This window comes from Aotus nancymaae, unplaced genomic scaffold (assembly GCF_030222135.1).
Source record: "Aotus nancymaae isolate 86718 unplaced genomic scaffold, 86718_ANA_hifiasm-v0.15.2.pri h1tg000006l, whole genome shotgun sequence".
NCBI classification, from domain to species: domain Eukaryota; kingdom Metazoa; phylum Chordata; class Mammalia; order Primates; family Aotidae; genus Aotus; species Aotus nancymaae.
In genome coordinates this window covers 65,395,724-65,410,044 of record NW_026988417.1, presented here as the reverse complement: position 1 = coordinate 65,410,044, position 14,321 = coordinate 65,395,724, and the positions used below count along the sequence as shown (strand labels likewise).

Sequence of the window (14,321 nt, the reverse complement as noted above, 5' to 3'; positions counted from 1 at the left end):
CATGAGAACAGTATGGAGGTAAGGGCCTCCATGGTTCAATTGCCTCCCACCAGATTTCTCCCACTACACGTGGGGATTATGGGATCTACAATTCAAGATGAGATTTGGATGCGGACACAGCCAAACCATGTCATTCTGCCCCTGGCCCCTCCCAAATCTCATGTCCTCACAATTCACAACACAATCATGCCCTTCCAACAGTCCCCTAAAGTCTTGACTTATTCCTGCATTAACTCAAACATCCAAGTCCAAAGTCTTATCTGAGACAAGGCAAGTCTCTTCCACCTATGAGCCTATAAAATCAAAAGCAAGTTGGTTCCTTCCTAGATACAATTAGTTACAGGCATTGGGTAAATACACCCATTTCACATGGGAGAAGTTAGCCAAAACAAAGGGGCTACAGGCCCCATGCAAGCCTGAAATCCAATAGGGCAATTATTAAACCTTAAATTACCAAAATAATCTCCTTTGACTCCATTTCTCATACTCAGGTCATGCTGATGCAAGAGGTAGGCTTTGCAGGATACAGCCTGTGGCTTTGCAGGGTACAGCCCCCCCCAATCCCCCACTGATTACCTTCATGGGCTGACACTGAGTGCAGCTTTTCTAGGTGGACAGTGCAAACTGTCAGTAGATTTACCATTCTGGGGTCTAGAAGACAGTGGCCCTCTTCTCACAGCTCTACTAGGCAGTGCTCAAGTGGGAACTCTGTGTTGGGGCTTCAGTCTCACATTTTCCTTCTGCACTACCCTAGCAGAGGTTCTCCATGAGGGTTCTGTCCCTGCAGCATTCCGCTGCTTGGACATCCAGGCATTTCCATACATTATCTGAAATCTAGGTGGAGGTTCCCAAAGCTCAATTCTTATCTTCTGTGCACCTGCAGTACCAACACTATGTGGAATCTACCAAGGATTGGGACTTGCACCCTCTGAAGCCATGGCCTGAACTGTACATTGACCCCTTTTACCCATGATGGAGTGGCTGGGACACAGGGCACCAAGTCTCAAGGCTGAACACATGAGAGGGGCCTGGACCTGCCTAAGAAACCATTTTTCCCTCCCAGGCTTCTGGGCCTGTGATAGGAGGGGCTTCCATGAAGGTCTCTGATGTGCCCTGGAGACATTTTTCCCATTGTTTTGGTGATCAACATTCTGCTCCTCATTACTTACATAAATTTCTGCTGCTGGCTTAAATTTCTTTTCAGAAAATGGGTTTTTCTTTTCTACTGCATCATCAGCTAGTGCATTTTTAAAACTTTTATGCTCCACTTTCTCTTAAATGCTTTGCCATGTAGAAATTTCTTCTGCCAGATAACCTAAATCATCTCTCTCAAGTTGAGTGTTCCACAGATCTCTAGGACAGGGGCAAAATGCCACCAGTCTCTTTACTAAAGCATAACAAGAGTCACCTTTGCTCTGGTTCCCAACGAATTCCTCATCTCCATCTGAAATTATCTCAGCCTGGACATTATCATCCATATCACTATCAGCATTTTAGTCAAAGCCATTCAACAAGTCTTAGGAAGTTCCAAACTTTCCTACATCTTCCTGACTTCTGAGCCCTCCAAGTCTTTAGGAAGTTCCAAAATTTCCAACATTTATTATCTTGTACTGAGCCCTCCAAACTGTTCCAAACTCTGCCAATTACTGAGTTCCAAAGTTGCTTCTGCATTTTTGGATATCCTTATAGCAGCACCCCACTGTGGTAACAATACACTCTACTAGTCCATTCTCACATTGCTATAAGAACATACCCAAGACTGGATAATTTATAAAGGAAAGAAGTTTAATTGACTCAAAGTTCTGCAGGGCTGAGGAGGACTCAGAAAACTTACAATCATGTCAGAAGGGGAGGAAAACGCATCCCTCTTCACATGGCAGCAGCAAGAAGTGCCAAGCAAAAGGAGGAAAAGCCCCTTATAAAGCCATCAGATCTCATGAGAACTCAAAATCACAAGAACACTGTGGAGGTAACTGCCTCCATGATTCAATTACCTCCCACCATGTCCCTCCCACAACAAGTGGGGATTATGAGAAATATAATTCAAAATGAGATTTGGTTGGGGGACACAGCCAAGCCATATTATGGCCATGGCAAATAATTCATAATCCTTCAAAGCAATTGCAACAGAAACAAAAATTGACAAGTGAGACTTAAACTAAAGAGTTTCTGGACAGCAAAAGAAACTCTCAACAAAGTAAACAGACAACCTACAGAGTGGGAGAAAATATTGGCAAACTATGAATTCAACAAAGGTCAAATATCCAGAATTTATAAGGAGCTTAAACAAATAAAGAAAAAAAAGCTCCATTGAAAAGTGAGCATAGGACATGAGCAGACACTTGTCAAGATACACAAGCAGTCAACAAATATATGAAAAAATGCTCAACACCACTAATCATCAGAGAAATGCAAATCAAACCACAATGAGATGTCATCTCACACCAATTGAAATGGCTATTACTAAAAAGTCCAAAAAGAACAGATCCTGATAAGGTTGTGGAGAAAAATCAATGCTTATATACTGTTGGTGGGAGTGTAAATTAGTTTAGCCACTGTGGAAAGCAGTTTGGAGATCTCTTAAAGAACTACCTTTCCAATCAGCAATCCCATTACTTGGTATATGTCCAAAGGAAAATAAATCATTGTACCAACAAGACACTTGCACTCATATATTCATTGCAGCACTAGTCACAATAATAAAGACATGAAATCAACCCAGGTGTCCATCAACAGTGGATTGGATTAAAAAAAATGTGATACATATACACTGTGTAATACTACACAGTCATAAAAAAAACCCAGCATCATGGCCTTTGCCGCATCATGGCCTTTGCAGCCGCATCATGGCCTTTGCAGCAACATGGCCTTTGCAGCTGGAGGCCATTATCCTAAGCAAGTAAATACAGAAGCAGAAAACTAAGTATGTTCTCACTTGTAAGAGGGAGCTCATCATTGGAAACACATGGATATAAATATGGGAACAACAGACACTAAGGACTACAAGAGGGGGAAGGGAGGAAGGAGAGCAAGGGTTGAAAATTACCTACTGGATACTTCGCTCATTACCTGGGTAATGGATTCAACTATACCCCACACCTCAGCGTCACACAATATACCTTTGTAACAAACCTGCACATGTACCCCTGAATCTAAAATAAGTTAAAAATTTTAAAAAGCAGCCATTCTTAATATTAGCAATAGCACCTAGAAATTAAAATGAATACATATATGAATATATATGTTTTTTACAGCAGTGACTAAAATGTAGCATATATACAGATCAATTTAACAGTAAAAAGAATATAAAATAATGACATAAAAAATAAAGTCCAATTAAAAAATTTAAAAATTTCTTTAAAACTGAACAACATGCCTAATTTTTTAAAAAGAAATTTTAATAATTTATAGGTCAAGTCTCCCCAAATTAACATATAAATTTAATATAAAATATGCATTTAAAATTTGTATATACAAACAGTTCATTTGGTAAAAATATTTGCAAAGCAGTAGCATAATTTGTTTTGGAATATGCTTTTTAAAAGTTCAGAGGGAAGAATATGTGCCCAAGAAAAGCTAAGAAAATTTGTGAAGAAGAACAGTAAGGAGATATCAGAAAATAATTTTTAGGATATCAGAAAAATAATCTATGGCAAATATAATCAAAGTAATTTGGTGTTGGCATAGAAACAGAGAAATTGGACAGTGAAACAGAATCAAGGATACAAATATAGATTCCATCATATATGAGATTTTAAAATATGACAAAAGTGGGTTTTCAATTTGAAGGGGAAGAATGAAATATTAAGTAATCTGCTTGGAAGAAGTGAAAGTTGGCTCACTATTTATGGCATGTGTTTTAAAAGTCTGCTTGAATTAAAACCAATGTTAAAATTTTAAAAAATAAAAATCCTTCACAAACCGACACAGGAACACAAAATCAAACACCGCATGTTCTCACTCATAGGCGGGTGTTGAACAATGGGAACACATGGACACAGGGAGGGGAGCACTACACACTAGGGTCTGTTAGGAGAAAATAGGGGAGGGACAGCGGGGGGTGGGAGGTTGGGGAGGGATAGCATGGGGAGAAATGTCAGATATAGGTGAAGGGGAGGAAGGCAGCAAATCACACTGCCACATGTGCACCTATGCAACAATCTTGCATGTTCTTCATATGTACCCCAAAACCTAAAATACAATTAAAAAAAATAAAATAATAAAAATAAAAATAAAAATAAAAATCCTTCAATAAAATCTAGAAGACTACGTGTCTAATGTAGGAATAAGAAAAATCATATTAATCACCACTGGAATCCCAAAATGTATACAATGAAAATTAAATAATTATTTATAAAATATTTTGAATGTACACAATAAAGTTATGAACAAAGGCAGCAGACAATATAGAAAATATTTACTATCTATGATAAGCATTTAATTACAATATTCAAAGAACATATAAATTGAGAAAAAGACAAATATCTCAGTAAAAAAGGAGAAAGAATATTGATAAATGATTTACATAAGAAGTCCAAACAGCTGAAAAATATAAAAATATATTCAATTTCACAAGTAGTTAATAGATTCAAATTAATTGAACAACTAATAACATAAACAGCTACAACACCTATTGCTGTAAGGACATGAGTAAAGAACAGTGTCATAATCTTCTAGTAAAAATGTAAATATCTGTAGTACTTAGGAAGCCATAAGGCAACATGCATTAAAATAGAAAAATAGTTTTGCTCTTTAAACCTGGAGATAAAATAATTTTCAAATAACTACTTTTATTGTAGCCTTGTTTTGTGACAAAACCAAACAAAATAAAAACCTCTGGAAACAAAGTAAATATTTACAAAGAAGGGAATGGTTGAATTTGTTTCTTATTATTCATATCATGGGCTATTATATAGCCTTTTAGAATTGAATTTATAACAATCGACACAGAGAGCTTTCCAAAAAGTATTCATGAGTAAGAATACAAGATGCGTATTTTTTTTAAATGATGACAAAAAGATTGATTTGAATGTGTATATATGTGAATGGCTATAAGAGCAGAGAAAAATCTGACTTAATAGAACCCAGTTATTAAGGTGGGTTACCTGTAATATGGAAGTAGAAGAGAAGAGGTGGGTAGAGGCAGTTATAAAAGGAAATTTAAAAATTAAGAATTAAAAAAGAACATAATTTAGGCATTTATACAAAATTATATCTCTTATATGTAGATATTTTCAGAATATATTTTAAAGGTGAAAAATCATGCCAATGAAAATAATGGAATGGGTAATGTAACTTTAATAAAAAGTAAATGTTGTGCTACTTTTTATTTTAGTTTTTCCTAGTACTCAGATCCAGATTATTCTTTGAAATCAACATATACAGATACTATGGAACCTAAATACATATTAAAATGACGCAATGATAGCTTTTTCAAATTTTTTTTTCCATATTAAAGGAAAAAATATATACTGATTGGTATTTTAGCTAAGGTGGTATCAACAGAAAGGAGAAAAAAATAGCAGGAATGAAGCATGGGACCAGCTAAGGTTGAAGTTTTGGCAACTTGTCTGGACCTATAAAAAGATGCAGGAGAATGTAATAGGGAAATGGAAGTAAAATTTTCACAGAACAAATATTTCCTGACTATTTACTATGTGCTAGACTCTGTTCTAGGCACTAAAGCCAGCAGTAAATATGAAACCATAGAGTACATCTCTCATGGAGCTTATATTTTATTTTGGGGAATAAAATCATTAATAAGTAAACACATAAATGGAAATAGTCTCAACTAGCAAGTAGGCTTTGACACAAATCAGAAAATACTGTGATGACCAGCAGTGTGGAGAGGCATGCCAGACCTGAGAGGAAAGGACTTAAAGAACCCCTCCTGTGCAGCTCTGAGGCACAATTCCCAGGCAGGGAGAGCATCAGGTGCAAAAGCTGTAACTGGGAATGAGCTTGCCCGAGGGTGTCAAAAGAGGAAAAAAGTGATGAGCTGAGGATAGGGACAGAGAGAACCTGTAAGGCTTTGAATACCTTGGAATCTTCAAGTTGGGCACTAATTCTGTAGGAAAACATGAATTAAAAGAAGTTACTATAATCTGGATAATCAAAATATCAAGAAAAGCAAGCTCAGGACATTGGCCAAGCTCATGATGGTCTTTGATACTTCAGTGCTAAGGGAAGCACAGGGCTACTAGTTTTGGAAGAAGGATATATTATACTCTAGATCAGAAATTACTTAATGTAGTTCTTCCAGCTGTAAAAAAAAAAAAAAAAAAAAAAAAAAAAGCAGGAACAAAGGGAACTCCCTCAAACAGAATTTTAGCCAAAGACTACTAAGCCTTAAGTAACACTGATATAACTGATATAAATGGCTACCCAAGGACAAAAACAAACACTTTGCACACCGGTGGAGGGTGAGGAATTCCAGATAGAAGAGGAGATCATGAGTAAGGAGAAAGGGAAATGCAAGGGTATAAACTCTGCTGAGAGACTTGCCTATTATAAGTGAGAAACAGCCTCCTTACAAAGAGTGGAAGATGTGATCCTAGAGAGAACCCCCATCAGTTTATTATCAGTGTGCCAAGAATGCAAGGACAAGAAGTAAAATGTGAAGGAAAATTTAGAGACTTTAAATGAGGTTCTTTTTTTGTTTCTTGAAACAAGATCTTGCTCTGTTGCCCAAGCTGGAGTGTAGTGGCACAATCATGGCTCACTGCAACCTCAACCTCTAGCCCTCAAGAGATCCTCCCACCTTAACTACAGCCTCCTGAGTTGCTGGAACTACAGCTGTGTGCCACCATGACCAGCTAGTTTTTTGTTTTGTTTTGATTTTTTTTTTTTTTTTTTTTTAATTTGTAGGCACAGGATCTCACTATGTTGCCTAGGCTGGTCTCAAACTCCTGGGCTCAAGCGATCCTCCTGCCTCTGCCTCCTAAAGTGCTGGGATTACAGGCATGAACCACCTGGCCTAAATGAGGTACTTTAAAGATTTTAAATGAGACTCCATATTTTAAGAGAATGTAGGAAATCTGAGAGAAATCCTGAGTGCTACAAGTATCACCTCTTTAAATGTTTACATTTAGCAAGGAGACAGGGTGTTTGAAATTGCACTCTTGGAAAGATAAAGCAGTTTTTATAAGTGACAGACTCCCCTAAGATATGAGAATCATAAGGCCATGTGCAAGTTCTTAATCTGAAATTTGTCGTTGTTTCCTTGTATGTTTGTAGGTGGTAAACTCTAATATATACAACTATTCGATCTAACTCACATTCTGATGAGGCTAAATTAAAAAAATGTTTATCCTCTTGTTATAATTTTTCCAAATTCTCCTGTCCAAGACAACACTTAAGATTCTCAAGATTAGTCTGTCTCTGGCTGCAAAACAGCAATGTGGATTGGGACAAATTTTTCATTATGGGAAATCATGAAAATAATTTTAACTCAGAATTATATATATGTATACTTAAATGTTTATATTAAACATAACATTTATGTTAAATATAAATAAGTTTATATAACATATAAATATATATCTTTTAAATATATACATATATACACACCCAAACCCAACTCCGGCCCACTAATCTGTGGTGGAACATTTGAAAAAGTTTCACAAATGACTCTAATGCTTCTTATTTCCACTTAGAAAATCTTCATGAAGACTGTAATATTTATCTCTTCCTAGGTACACAGCTTTCATTTGGAAAGGATCAGTATGTACAGAAATTTATACTTTGATCATAAGCTACTGTTACTACATACACATACTCGGGAGCCCTGCAGTGTAGAATTTAAGCCTGTGGACTGGGGGACTACATGAGCTCATTATCCTGGTTCCTCAACTTAGTAAACATGTTTACTTTGGCAAATTATTTCTGAGCCTCAGTTTCTTTATCCACAAAAAACGGGATTGTGAGCATACTCAATTTCTAAAATTATGAGGATTAAATGAGATAATGTGCATGGTTACAGTTCACTTAAGTTTAGATATTTTGATCTCAGTTGGCTTTGGGAAATTATTGATGCTTTCTAAAATTTTGTGGGAATGCAACCAGAACTGTAATATTCTAATATGCTTGGTAAACCCTCCAGAGTTCTGAACACATGGATCAATCGAGAATTGTTTGAGGGACTAGAAAAAGGTACATCAGTTCTAATGGCAGGTGCTTTAGTTTGCAACTGCCACATGGAAACCAGACTCCATGCAGACACCTAAATGAGACTCTTTCAACAGCTGAAGAAGAAAAAAAGTAAGAAATATACTTTCATAATTTTGAAAACTTAAATATTGAATGGAAATGCAGTTGAAAGAGAAACAATTTTTTTGGCATTTCAGGAGTTATTTTGTTTGCTTGTTTTTTCTTTCCCTTTTCTAATTACTGGTGTGGTGTGATGTGGATTGTGCAATTATTCTGATGGACATTATACAACGTAGCTGCTTAGCTGTAATAAAATCAAGCCTAGTTTGACATGGAAACTAACATAGGACATGCCTTGTCAGTTGTGTGTGGCATTAAATTTAATATTTATGCTGTCCTGACTCACTTTTGCTTTTAGGGGGACTGCTAAAGTATGGGAAGATATAAAGGAGGCATTCATACTATGCTTGAGGCTCTGGCCCTCTCTTTTCTGGATCTCTGATGCATACTATAGAAACTATACTGGGAATTGGCCACCGGCAGATGCAGGAGAGACTCCTCTGCTTTTTGTTCATTTCCTCCCCTGACAAAGGCAGAAATCCCTTTAGGTTTTTCAGATATGGGTGCCTTAAAAACATTCTTGTGCATCCCCTATGTACCAGACACTGTATCCTGTACAATAGATTATTCTATTTATTCCTTCCATTAGGCCATTTTACAGAGGAGGTGTTATTGTCTTAGAATTTCAGAGCCTTGCCTAAGGGCAGAGGCTCTCAAGTGGCAAAGCAGGGATATCTGAGCTTTCTCACTCTGGATCCTCTGCCCTTCTACCATAGAAACAGAAAAACCTAGAGGTATGGTAGGATTTTAGAAATCAAATTATAATTCATCCTTTTTCATTTGAAGAATCTTAGGCATAGAGAAGTTAAATGATTTGCCTGAGGCACAGAGCCAGTTAGAAGCCTGACTGGGAAGAAACCTAATTTCTTTACTTTTAGAAATCTTGTATTTGAAAACTCCACCAAGCAAAGACACAAAACCCATTCTAAACAGCTGTCTGCCATAGTGCCAATTGCATCTCTTTGTATGGGCAGTATATATCCATTTGCCTTGTAGTTTAATGAAGTGAAAGGCTCCCTGAACCCTTAATGTTCAGTTTCAAGGCAATTGGAAAATTCATTTAAGAACCAATTTATCCACAAAGCTAGAACTTAAAATCAAAGGGAAACAGAAAGGAAAGGAAAATCAACTGTTAACATCAGATTAATGGCAAACATAAAATTCATATGTTTAAGAGAACAATTTGTTAAGATTATTAAAATACTATATAAATATTGATATAGTTTGGCTGTGTCCCCACACAGATCTCATCTTAAATTGTAGTTCCCATAATCCCCATGTGTTGTGGGAGGGACCTAGTGGGAGATAATGAATCATAAGGGCAGTTACCTCCATGTTGTTCTCATGATACTGAGCCAGTTCTCATGAGATCTGATGGCTTTATAGGGGGCTTTTCCCTCTTTTGCTTGACACTTCTCCTTCCTGCCATCATGTGAAAAGTATGAGTTTGCTTTTCCTTCTGCCATGATTGTAAGTTTCCTGAGGCCTCCTCAGTCCTGCAGAACTTTGAGTCAATTAAATCTTTTTTCTTTATAAATTACTCAGTCTCAGGCAAGTCCTATATAGCAACATGAGAATAGACTAATCCAGATATCTTTTAGGAATGTGAAATTATATTTATCCCATTTTCTTTGAATGTGCTTGACAGTTTTAAAGTATTTAGATAAAATCTGTGTCCTTTTTCCATAATAAGGAGGGTATTATTTTACAAAATTATTATTTTTTAAGTATCTGAAGCTTCAAGGCATGAAGTTGTCTTTATTTTGTGTTCCATATTATAGCTGGAAAGCCATTTTAATGCAATACAGTGAAAACGTTTATAAATATTTATCACAGAGGCATTTGCATGGAATTCTCATAAAAATCACACACACACACACACACACACACACACACACACACAGCCAAACAACAACTGCAATAAATGAACTGATATTTCGAGAAGAAATCATTCATTGGTTTATACTGAATTCATATTTATTTAACCTATAGTTAAATAAAAAGAGAATATTGATGAGCAGTGTGATTAATAGGAACTATGGGATAAAAGAATCATACAAATAAAACATGAATTTCTAATATATAATTTTAGATACTTTGTAATGTGTTCAAAAAATGCACCAAGAATAAAACTGCCAGATAAGGCATACAAATAGGTAGATGAAGAAAAAATAAGTTTAAGTCTTAAATGCTCTGAAGCTTTCTACAGACATGAAGAAATTGTGGCTAGTAGAAAGATCTTATTGGATTGTATGAATTTTGTAAAAACATATTGACAAAAAGAATAGTGATATATGAGCAACATATGTTATTTTCAAGCACTAATGAAAGCACATTTTTTATTATTACAGTAGCCACTCTTTAATGTTAATATGTGCCTTTAAATATAGTGCAGTAAATACTACATTTGCATCACTGTTTTTTTAAATGGTCAGTCAACAGAAGTTATTAACAGATGAAAGACTCTAATTGAACTCTGCATACAATTGCCTTTCTGTTGATGATAATGGCACTATTTTTGAGCACTTTATAGCCATTTTGCAAATTCAACCATAACTTAGATTTATCATTATTATTATAATTTTACTCTATTTTGGTTTAATTAAAAATCCAGATGAAAACAAAAATATGTCCTTCACAGTTTACAAACCATTGATTTCTCCATCCTTCCTCTCATTGGTTGTTCCCACTTGAAGGTTATTTGGTGTCAATGGAATTAGAATTATACATACGTTTAAAAAACCTTTGAATATTTTGATTAAGGAAACCAGCATCTTTGTATAATTGATGTTATAATTAAGATTCTTTAAAACAAATCAGTATTTCAAATACCTACAGTCTAGCTGAAGGGAAATGGGAAATGAACAAGTGTATTTTGGGTTTTTAGTTAGTAGTTCTGTCTTTAACTAGAACGACAGCTTGTAGAAGATCATTTTCCTCCCTCCAGACCCTAAATTTGACCTAGAGAAGCACTGTTGGAAAATGCCTGATGGTTTGGCAGAACTAAATTGGCATTGTCTGGAAATTATCTCACTCCCAAAAGGGAATAAAAACCTCTCCAAACGCCTTCAATAAAGACGCTGGTGACGCTCAGAAACATCACTTTAGCCTTTCTGGAAAGTGGAAACGCACAGGATGAAGCCTCGGATACACAAAGATCATTGCTCAGAAGCATGACAGATGAAAACAGTTTAAAAACTCGTTAGCCACAAACCCGCTAAGGAGATTCAACAAAGTTGCAACAATACAGCACGGGAGAGGGTTTGGCGGGGCGGGGGACTTTAAAGGTTAAGAAAGCGCCCCACGTCCCTTGCCCAGGTCCCTGGTCTGCAAGCCTGGGGCCACAGCCATCTGTGGCGCAGACATCCAGCGCAGGGAAGCCCCCCAATGTCCCAATGTCGGGCTAGTGACCAAACGGGTGCCTGTGTAATTAGGAAGGGATTTGAAAAAGGTCGAAAGAGTAAAGTCCAAAATCCAAAGACTCAGTCCCCAATCGCTAATATGTGTCATCAAAGCAAACGTTGGGCATTGGAGAGGGGTCGCGCCCTCAAGCGAGGGTCCCCAGCCAAACTGGCGCATGCTTTTACCTCTCTCGGCGAGCCCTGACGGCGGCAGGAACCAGAATCCACGAAGCCGAGTTGCGGCAACAGGTTGTGCCCCCCTGCTTCAGCCCCAGCTACTTTTCGCGGTCTGGCAGCTCAGCCCCAGCCATCGCCTGTCCGCCGCGGACTTCTGCTTCGCTCCCGGTTGCTGCTCTAGGCTGCCCCGCCGCGCGGCCTGGCGCTGCGTGCTTTGCGCTCGCTCCCGGCCTCCCCGTCCCGTTCAGATGAGACGTCACTCTAGGAGGCACCAGCTAGCCGCTGGGGTTCCGAAGAAGCTTTTCGTATCCCGCTAAGAGACACCCAGGTACATTCTTGTGAAACTCAGAATCCGAGTACAGCAAAGAAAAGGAAGCAACCGTATGACTAGCAAAATCGTCATTACTTGGCTCCAGATCCTGGGCAAGTGATTTAGCCTCTCTGTGCCTCAGTTTCCTAGTTTGTAAAATGGAGATGATGATATTAATCAGTAGGAGAAAACTGAGAATTATTTGTCTACGTCCAAAAGTGCCTGTAATGGTCCTGGTACAAGTTAAGCATTACATTAAATGTGAGCTATCATCATCTTTAAAGTTCTAATGGGACTGAGAGGTTCGTTACATATTTCAAGCCCTCCCTCTGTCTGAAGCAGACCCTATTCTTTGAGTCTTTGCAAAGATCTTTTAGCTTGCAAGCAAATCCCTCTGAAATTCTGGAAATGTATTCACAGTATAATCAGAAATGGAAAGCAGAGAACCCTGTGGAGACTCACAATGATCCTAACAGGACTGTCTGCCCAGTTGGATGTTGCTAATAGAGAGATCATGACTAAACTTTAATGGATTAACTTACAGGTTTATACAATTACTGAGAAGGGGATAATTAAAGGTGCTTTAAGCATGAGAACCTGTGAGGAGACTAGTGGACCTAATCCTCACGAGAGTACCCTAGGTTTGTGAAGAGTTGGTATGTAATTATTTCCAATCCACACAGAGGCACCAAGGTTCAGTGACATCTAAGATTACAGAGGTGTTATTTGAATGAAAGAACAGCTCCAGAAGCCAAATTAATTTCTTTATCTGCTACATTTCTGTGGCTATATCACTGGTACATGTGGGATACAGAAAAAAAAAATCCTATGGTGAGACAGGCCTTTTAAAATAGGATTCCTTGGTCTTGGAATAAAGTTGCAGATTCTGACAAGTGTGGGGTGTGTGGTGCGTGTGTTTAAAATTGGATGATGACTACATTGAGAATCCAGGAAGGGGTATTTCTCCCAAGACTTTACCAAGTTCAAGGTAAGATTACTGGTCTCACTTCTCTGAAGTTTATCCGGATACTCAAGGCACAGAAAGTTGTAGAAAAGAAAAAGACATTAAAGAGATAGCACAGGAGTCATGACAGAGAATGATAAATTAGTCGAGTAAAATAAAACTAAGAAGAGAAAAACTTTTGTATTCAATCTCAGATTTTCGAATTAAAGTGCAAAAATAACTGTGGATCATTGCTCTACATAATCCCTCTTACTACTGGAAAAATAAGTCATTAAAATGATGAGAAAAATAGCCATGATTTTGATGAGACACTGAGGTAATGTCTAGCTTGCCAAGATTCTATTACAAATTAAAAGAAATATAAAAGTTATATAACAATCATTTAAACTATGAGTCCATTTCTGTATCATGAAACAACACACTGCCAGAACTATTGTCCTGCTCCCCATCCCTACCATTGCACCACCACTGAAAACAACAGACTATGTCCTTAAGCAGGAAAAATTATATAAAACTAGGGAAGGACCTGAAATGCACCTCTCCCTCAGTACTTCTCCTGTAAACACCTACACACCCCACTTTAACTTCCACGCTTTCATTCATCATTCTTCGCTGTAACTGGTTTAATACAAGAGCTTGTCTTTCTTCCTCTGAGCTAAAGCCCATGTCTACAATGGTGAACTTTTCTTCTCACCCTCTCCCATATTTTCAGGATTCTCATACTCTCTCATATATTTCTTCTCTTCTTATGAAATGAAGTATTCCTGGCTTTTATATATGTCAAGATCTTCCATTTAAAACAAAACAAAATAAAAATCCCATGGTTTTTCTGCAAGGCCTTAAGTGTGATACCTACATTATTCCTTCCCGGCAACACATGCACTGTTTTGCAGTCCAATCTGTTGTTTGCATTTCCTCACTTCCTATCCACTTAGCAAGCCACTCCAGTCAGACCTTCTCACCAGACAATATTGCAAAAATCATCAATACTTCCATGTTGTGAAATACAATGGATATTTTTCGGTCTGCATCTTATTTGGCCTTTGAACAGCTTGATTTCTATCTGTAACAGTATCTCCTCTTAGCATATATTTCATAATCCCCTATTTTTTGTTTGTTTACCTTGCATTTCTGGCTACATGTTTTTTGTATCCTTTACAGGCCCTTTTTTATTTTCCTACACAGACATTTAACATAGGCC

General features: G+C 37.3%; 1 protein-coding gene across 1 annotated transcript in view; it reads right to left on the bottom strand.

Annotated features, from left to right (window-relative positions):
• NPFFR2 (neuropeptide FF receptor 2) overlaps window positions 1-12,057 on the bottom strand; it is a 111,324-nt gene extending 99,267 nt beyond the window's left edge. Inside the window, exon 1 of the mRNA XM_012464419.2 lies at window positions 11,856-12,057. The gene's annotated coding sequence lies outside the window, so the exon portion shown is untranslated. The remainder of the gene's footprint in view (window positions 1-11,855) is intronic.
• Window positions 12,058-14,321: the final 2,264 nt, after the last annotated feature.